Genomic DNA, 9,013 nt, shown 5'->3' on the forward strand with positions numbered 1-9,013 from the left:
CCCAAGAATTTGCAGCTATCATGTTCACCTCGTGCCCTCATCTCTGGTTGATTGGGTAGTACCATACTTTCAGTTTCTTCCAGTTTTCCCAATCCTCATTGTCAGCAATGTGCAGGTTCTCATATCGAATTCCATTCGGATATCCTAGCTAAATATTCTGGTCGTATTTATCAGAGTCTTTGTTATGTCTTCGTTTTTGCAAACAGTTTCAGGCCATCCATGTACATTAAGTGGTTCATTCTTTTATCTTCATTAGTGAACTTGTATCCGGCTTGGCATTTTCTTAGTATATTGTTCAGAGGCGTCATGGCTATATGAACAGTAGAAATGAACCTTAAAAGATACCTCTTTGTATTTTAATTTCAGTTATGTAATGTCCATCAGCAATCAGTTCAAGTCTCCATGTTCTGATTGCATTTGCTATCAAATTATTTTACATAGTATTTTGTACATTCTCATGCATTATATTAGCAATGCTTGCATGGATAAGAGAATGCCTGGCATATGCTTTCTGATAGTCTATCCATTATTATTATTATTATTATTATTATTATTATTATTATTATTATTATTATTATTACACTCACATATATATATCCATAACATCAATATTAATAGTGAAGTGTGACAGTTATATTGTTAAAAATATTACTTATTGAGAAAACCTACCGAAATCTTGAATTTAAATTGTTTTTTATTATTTATTTTTTAATATTCTAAGTACAGTTATTTTTCTAAAAAACATGTGATGGGTTAAGAGAGATTAAAATAGTAAAAACGAAAACATTGTCTGAAAAAGCACATCTTTCTTAATTTTTATTAATTTTTATTAATTTTCGAGGTGATAATATCGATATAATATTTAGATAGTTGCAGTCCTATGTTATATTTATAATCATATCTTTGCATATATCTACACCTTTTTATGGCACTTATTTCTTGGTGAATATGTTACAGTAGAATTATCCATTATATATATTTATTTAGAATGTTTGCAAAAGCAAACAAACAAAAGCAAAAAAACAAGAACATTTTGTGAATCTTTCTTATTTTGCAAAAAAAAAAAAAAAAAAAAAAATACGCTTTTAATTAAAATGTACTTTTACAGTAAAATTCATGTTTTTTAATTTTCGTCCTTTTTTTAAATAAAATTTTTAGATATTAATATTTAACCATGACAAATAATAGGTTTTGTCTTATAATCTATGCGTTGTATAAACGTTTTTCTCAGTTTAAAGAAACAAAACTCCTCCTAAACACACACACACACACACACACACATATGTATATATATATATTGTGTATATATATTATGTTTTTTTAGGCAGCATCTTCTCATTTAGACAAATATTATTGAATAGCATGGAGTTATTATGTTTTATAATTTTCCTTTTTATCTTCTCCAATCTCCGAATAGTCCTTTTCGTGTTCTTCTCGAAATTGTATAAGTTGGATCCATAATCGCGAGCGCTTTTGACAGAAGTGCTGCCATCATCCTCAGGCATAATGTAGAAATAAATGTAGAAATTGTTTTTTAAAATTACACATATATACATTTTTTCATATTCACGTGGTAGCTTGTTACAAGTTAGGTGGGCGAACTTTTTTTTTAATATATATATATATATTAAATATATTTATATACATATATATATATATACACACATATATATATATATATATATATATATATATATATATATATATATATATATATATATATATATACAAAATTTATCCGAAACATTTCAAAACGTTTCGGCTGCACTCATAATTAATATTATTTATCTGAGGCTTGTTTGTTTTAATGTACAACGCCTCGAGTATTCTTAGCCTATTTACATTTCTCTCACTCATATATATATATATATATATATATATATATATATATATATATATATATATATATATATATATATATATATATTACCAACGGTGAGGCCGTTACTCAGAGTGTTATGTTCGAACAAAAGACACGAAAAAAAATGAATACTTGCCCCTACTTTTAAATACACTTCAGTTACTCTTTTTCTTATTTATTACATTATTTTTATTACCTCCACCAAGTTAACAAACAACTAAATAACATTTGAGGTGCTTTCAGCGTTATCTTTAGCGTTTCAATGTTACTTGCATATTGGCGTCTGTTTCTGTATATGTCATATTTCATTCACACCTCGTGCACATTGTGCCGGCAATTCCATGAATTTTCAATGCAATCAAGATTACACTTTTTTATTCACTTGTATTTTTCACAAAGCAACTTCAGTTTAAAGAACAGTTTTTTTTAATTTTACAGGTGTGCCATTTTCTAGCATGTGTGATGTTATTTTACACTTTTTTATTCGTATTTGGCAAAAAATAAAATGTCTTCTTTACATTCGTCTCTCTTCCACTTCGGCATTTTTTGTTTTAGTTATCACCTATTTAGTGATTGCCACTTCACCATAGAAAAGGTCACGTTTGAGTACTCCACAAGACAACGTTCCAATCCAAGGCTAAGATAATTATAAAATAAAATTAATGAAGCTGAAAAGCTGCATAAAGCGTGATGTGATGAAAGCAGACCTTTTCTACTTCGACTGCATGCAATATGACAGGCCGCACAAAAGAATGACATGGATTTATATCCTTGAAGACTGCTCTCCCATGTAATAATTTTCAGAACTTTGAAGACGAGCTATTCAACCTCGTTAATAAGATCATATTTCTCAACAAGTACTGAGAATTGTAAAAACAAATTGATGAGACATCCTTAAAATCCAAAGTTCCCGTAATGTGTCCCTTAAAGCAGAGAAGTGTAGCAATTATTTCGTCCACGTTTGTATGATAAACTATTAAAATAATAAAGTCATTACAATAAAGGAACACAAGCTTATGTTCTGCATAATCCTATGTGTTGTCTATTAAACAAGATCAAATAAGCTTCAAGGAACCCAGAAAATAATCAACATTAAAGAGACGAATTCGTGCCTACACCGGTTGACTTTCGATTCACGTGGCATATGTAAACAGATAAGAAAGTAAACTAGTATGCGATTGTTTGGTTATGTTCTGTAAAAAAAAATGCACCTGATATTAAATATTCAATTTCTAATGTCTCTCTCTTTTTAACAATAAATCTTTCCTTATATTAAAAACTAGCGGTGCGCCTCGTCGACACACACAACGCCGAGTCAAATACAAAATGGAGTACACTCAACATCAAGTACACTCAACATTGTCTTACTATTAACGCTTATCTTGTGAACTCGGAGTATGGTAAATTCCCATATGCAAAATACAAAATCACTGATAAAACAAAAATATCCTAACTAAGTGTAAGGATAATGAGTAAACGTTGGATAAAATGATGGTTAAAATTATTACGAACTTGCCAGGGTTCGAACCCGGAATATTCTGATCCGTAGTCAGACGCATTAACCATTACGCCACAAGTCCTGTCCGCATGCCGGAAGATGTTACCGCGACTGTATAAATACAGTGCTAAATTCCGTTGACATGAGCAGGTAACTTTTCGACAATTGCACGAAACGGGACAAAAGCCCTTATTTCGGGTTTTTGTGTGACTCGGTGTTGTTCGTTACGAATCATATATAGATAAGGACAATCTAGGGACTCACACCTTTCATGGAAAAAAGATTTTTTTCAATTCGGTGCATCCGTTCGAAAGTTTTATTGGTATATATATATATATATATATATATATATATATATATATATATACACAAACATAAATAAGTAAATAAACATTTAGAATTTTATTAATAGTATAGATGGATCTTCTAACGAAATACTAAACAACTCGAGTATGTTTGTTTACAGATGTCACGCGCCCCATTCATTTTACCTATTATCTGAAGTTCTTAAAACCTAAGTGATCCGTAAAACCTTACTAAAACGAACATATGGCGAATCAATACAGTTAATTAATATTTATAGTAAGCGAAAGAATTTCAAATTTATCTAATAAATAACGATATTAATAGTTAATTAATTAGATTTCATTGTTCAAATTTGATCGAACGTTCTGCTGGCTGGCTGGCTAGGTAGAAAGCAAGCGCAATGCGTTTTTACAAAAACTGGGGTGATTGAGAGGCACCTATGAAGCTAAGTCAATTCACAATGGTTTTATTAACAGACTAAGGCATTGAGGAAGTCCTGCGTGGCGGTGGCAATCGTTCCAGTTACCATTTCGCCACGGAAATAGGTTGGAATATAGATTTAACGAAAAGGCCGGAGTATATTGATTACTTCTGGTCCTTCGCTGACTCTGTTGTTATTATTGTTGAGTATCATACATTCATTGCGTATAAATCAAATGATAATTACTGGCATTCGTTTCCTCGATATTTTTTTAATAAGATTTTTATCTTGAAAGACATGGGGTACTTACGGGAGAAACCATGTGAAGGTAGCAACATTTCTAAGTGAAAGTCTTTCCATAGAACGAACTGGATTTGTGTCGTTAACCACTTATCCACAGTCATCTTCCTGTTGACATTGCTATATCGGTAAAGTGTAATAGAAAAGGACAGAGCATGCATTCAAAAACACCAAGGTTGCGATTTCCTGGTTGAAAATCACGGAAAACAACAATCGATGAATATTCTTGCAGTTCGATATAATTCACTTTTACTGCACCACATAATTTATAATGAACACAATAAGACATCTATGTCATCAATGAGGAACTGGAAATAATCTAACATTGCCAAAGAATATTACTCTATCACAATGGCGCAATATGAATAAAATATGATAAATTACAAAATTAAATTTGGAATGCGAGGACGGACAACAATTGAGTCGATGAGAGATACTAGCTCTAGTCATGCCGATACATGTATTTTTTTTTGTGGAAACATATTCTATAATTGCACCGATATGTAAAAGCCACAATATACCCTAAAAGATTTAAGTAAAACAATAATTAAAAACACTGCCATCATTAATGTCTCAAATTACAACATGCACCTCCCTACTATCGAAGAATTATTCATTTGAGCAAACATGCCCTCATTGACCAAGCTCGATGCCAAGATACACTTTAAAAAGTTTTAACCAACTTTTCAATAGATTCAACAATTCAGTTTTGTAATTCATCACCTGACGAGGACTAATAGGAGTTAAACACGTTTGCAGATATGGTGAGTTCCTGTTCACCCTTGAGCAGATCATTGGATCATTGACCCACGAATGATAGGTAAAATAGAAGCGAACAGGAATTTTTGCTTTTTGTTTAATCAAATATATACCAAATAATTACTGCTATGTACAATCTCTCTCACACACCACACAAAAGTACAAACATATAGTCTTGAGAGTTTTAAAATTATATATATATATAAATTTATGTATTTACATTTTATGATTTGGAGATTAACTTTTCCAAATAATTAAATTACATCTAATAATATTTTGTAAGATCGAAAATCACTGAATTTGCATACCGGTAGATATATGTCATTTCAATATATATATATATATATATATATATATATATATATATATATATATATATAGTTTGACTAGTGAAACTCAACGGACTTAAAGAAATAAACGGTAAGATGGTCAACATCTTAAAATTCGAAATAGAGACTTTTGTCATTTTATGCTCTGTGGTTACATAGAGCCTTATAAATTGCAAGATTACTATAAATAAAAGGTGAAATATAATTAAATATATGTCACCATATATATATATATATATATATATATATATATATACATACATACACACTCACACACACACACACACCCACACACACACACACATATATATATGGTGAAATATAATTATTCAATTATATTTCACCTAATATATATATATATATATATATATATATATAGTAATGAAATAAAAAATATATTTATAGCAATGCTAGAATTTACTGGTTATGGCATTAAGTTTTTCTGTGCAATTTATGACTATAATAAATTGCGGTTTCACTTAATGCCATAAGCAGCAAATTCTAGCATTGCTACAAATATAATTTGCTGATTTCTTTCTGTCCTTTGATGAGAAGAATAGCAAGAATAGCATTATTTGAAACTCCACGGACTAAAGACTTTGTAAATTGGTTTTTGGTATTCAGTCCAACGATAAATTTTGATAGTAAATTTCAACTTACAGTTTTAATTTACTTTCTCTTTCTTATATATATATATATATATATATATATATATATATATATATATATATATAGTGCAACATTTTGTTGAAAATTCCAAGACTCACGTTTTCTTTTTATAACTTTCGTTTATTTCCTGGGTTGTAACCATTACAGCTGTTTCATTAATGAATTGGCAATTTTACGATTTATGTTTCAGTAAAAATATCCTGTCTCCACCAACTTCTTCAGATGTTTATCCATTAGATTTTTAGAACATACATATATATATACACACACACACACACACACACACACACACACACACACACACACACACACACACACATATATATATATAACTTCTTCAGATGTTTATCCATTAGATTTTTAGAACACACACACACACACACACACACATATATATATATATATATATATATATATATATTTTGTGTACAGAAAGTTGTTAGTTGAGACAGGTCATTGGTACCGTCGGTTTCAAGCCCGATAATAAGGCCCGTTTAAGGTATCCTTATCAAGCTCTCTTCAGCCAATATTGGCTGAAGAGAGCTTGATAAGGATACCTTAAACGGGCCTTATTATCGGGCTTGAAACCGACGGTACCAATGACCTGTCTCAACTAACAACTTTCTGTACACAAAATATAAGTACGCTCTTAAAATTTGGATTTTCCTTTTAATTGAGCACTCTGCTGGAATTCTTTTTCCAAAAAAACTAATCATATATATATATATATATATATATATATATATATGACACATTCAGTCTCAAGTCCTTCGTTGAAAAACTCTTTGTAAGTCATTAATTTTTTGCAATAATTCTATTAGGTTGGTGCAAAAATAATGTCGTTTTTGACGTTCAAGTATATATATATAATACGATACTATTTTTCCTCTTAATATTAGTTTGCATCCAAGAATTTGCGTTAGTCCCAATATTATTGTTAGGATTATCAGTAGTTTACTATGAAAAGTTATTTGTGGTTTTGAAAACAAAACATTATTTTATTTCATAGCTCCCCAGCAGTGTGGATCAAACATCACATCCCTTAAAAGAAAATAATGCCTCTACTTTTTTACTTATTAATAAAGATGAATAATTTAAATCTAATCGAATCTTTTAGTATTAGGAATTTGTGATTTGTGAATCTTCAATCCAAGTAAAAATATTATGTCAATGTCAAAATGTGGCCCAGAAATACATTAGAAACGTTTAAAGATAATATCACTTTCCGAGCGACGGAATTCATCTATATTATCTTTCTTCAGTCTCTCTGTCATGTCCGTTCTATTGCACCTCTGTTATGATAAGGTGCAGCGAACTAAGTATTATGGTATATGTTCGATGCACAGTGAGAGATCAATACGAATTACTAGGTATTAATAGGGATTAGTCATCACAATACCACATTTACTCTAGAATTTTCTTGGAATCTACTAGTTAAACTTGGTTGAAATCTTTTATAAACCTCTATTATGATGAGTTGCAGTCATCTTAGTTTTATAATACCCTTTTAATGCACAGCTACGATTTATAGGGATTATAAGGGATTAGTATGTAATGCAAAAATGAGCACAAATTTAAGCATATTCAACCATACATTTGGAATAAAACACTCATTTCAAGTCAAGGGCTATAACTTTTCGCCTGTTAAAAACGGGTAAAAAATCTAGTTCTGATTTATGCTGTTAAAACGGCTGTACTGGCGTATTTTGGAGCGGAAGAAGAGATGGAGGAAATAATCTTGTAATGTAAGCATCGAGAAGATCTGCAGATGTAAAGGAACGAACGCAATCGCCGACATGATTTTCAACAAAATACGAAAGAGTAAACATCGAGTGTCCTATCAGAATACCGATAACATTGAAGTCCTCTGTAAATGTCAGTCTTCTCCATATTCAACTTATCGAGCAGAAGATGTCGCTATCATTTTCAATAAAACTGTAATTGCATCTAAATGTTAATTTCTACATGCACTGCCCGACGACGACAAGTCAACTGTTGTTTTAAATCGATGAACGCGGCCAGGCGCACGGAATTATTATCCAATCCGACACGTACAACTCGAAACATTACATTTCTCCCTCTCGATTGCTACGACGGCGTCGATTGCTCTGACGCACACGCACACAACACAACACAACAACCCCATAAAACGCCAACCTTCAACGCTGACGCCATTGAACACGTATGAATGAATAAAACCAGGGATTATGCTGTTCGATCATTTAATTATTGCTAATTTGAGTATCCACGTGTGTTGTTAGCTGCGTCTAAAAACAGAAATTACAATTATCTTAAAAATTGAATTTTGCTCATGCTGAAACGGTAAACTGCACGATAGAGCATCAAAATAATCTCTGCTAGAATATTTTTAGAATTCATTAAAAATTTTCTAACATCTTACGTTTCGCTGAGAGAGAGAGAGAGAGAGAGAGAGAGAGAGAGAGAGAGAGAGAGAGAGAGAGAGAGAGAAGGAAACAGCAAAAAATATCTAACCAATTTAGTTTCAACTTATTTGGATTCTTCGGACTGCTGTTCTCGCCTGTGGTTTTATTTTCATCTCCGACCTTCTTCAGGTGTATCTTGTCGAAATAAGGAATCTTTCAGTTGACTCTGGAATTTTCCTTTAGAACTTAGGAATCTGCACGGAATTTTGAACGAAATCCGGGGGTTGGGGGGTTTAGAATGCTCTTGTTCTATCAGTCATGACTGGATAGATGTCTTAGGTAGTTCGTAGTTGTATTTTGGGTATCACCTGCACTGAAGATTGAACTTTTACTTACAGACTAATGCAACTTACAACTGATTTTTACCAAGTGCTTTATCCACTATGACACGGGTCTTTGTGCAAGAAAAAGATCAAAAATCATATC

At 31.3% G+C, this 9,013-nt stretch overlaps 1 non-coding gene across 1 annotated transcript; it reads right to left on the reverse strand.

The window, feature by feature from the left end:
- Window positions 1-3,368: 3,368 nt before the first annotated feature.
- Window positions 3,369-3,441, reverse strand: Trnar-acg (transfer RNA arginine (anticodon ACG)). Its single transcript has one exon. It is a non-coding gene; the product is annotated as a tRNA-Arg (tRNA).
- Window positions 3,442-9,013: the final 5,572 nt, after the last annotated feature.

This window comes from Euprymna scolopes, chromosome 16 (assembly GCF_053919585.1).
Source record: "Euprymna scolopes isolate OS-2025 chromosome 16, ASM5391958v1, whole genome shotgun sequence".
In the NCBI taxonomy this organism is placed as follows: domain Eukaryota; kingdom Metazoa; phylum Mollusca; class Cephalopoda; order Sepiida; family Sepiolidae; genus Euprymna; species Euprymna scolopes.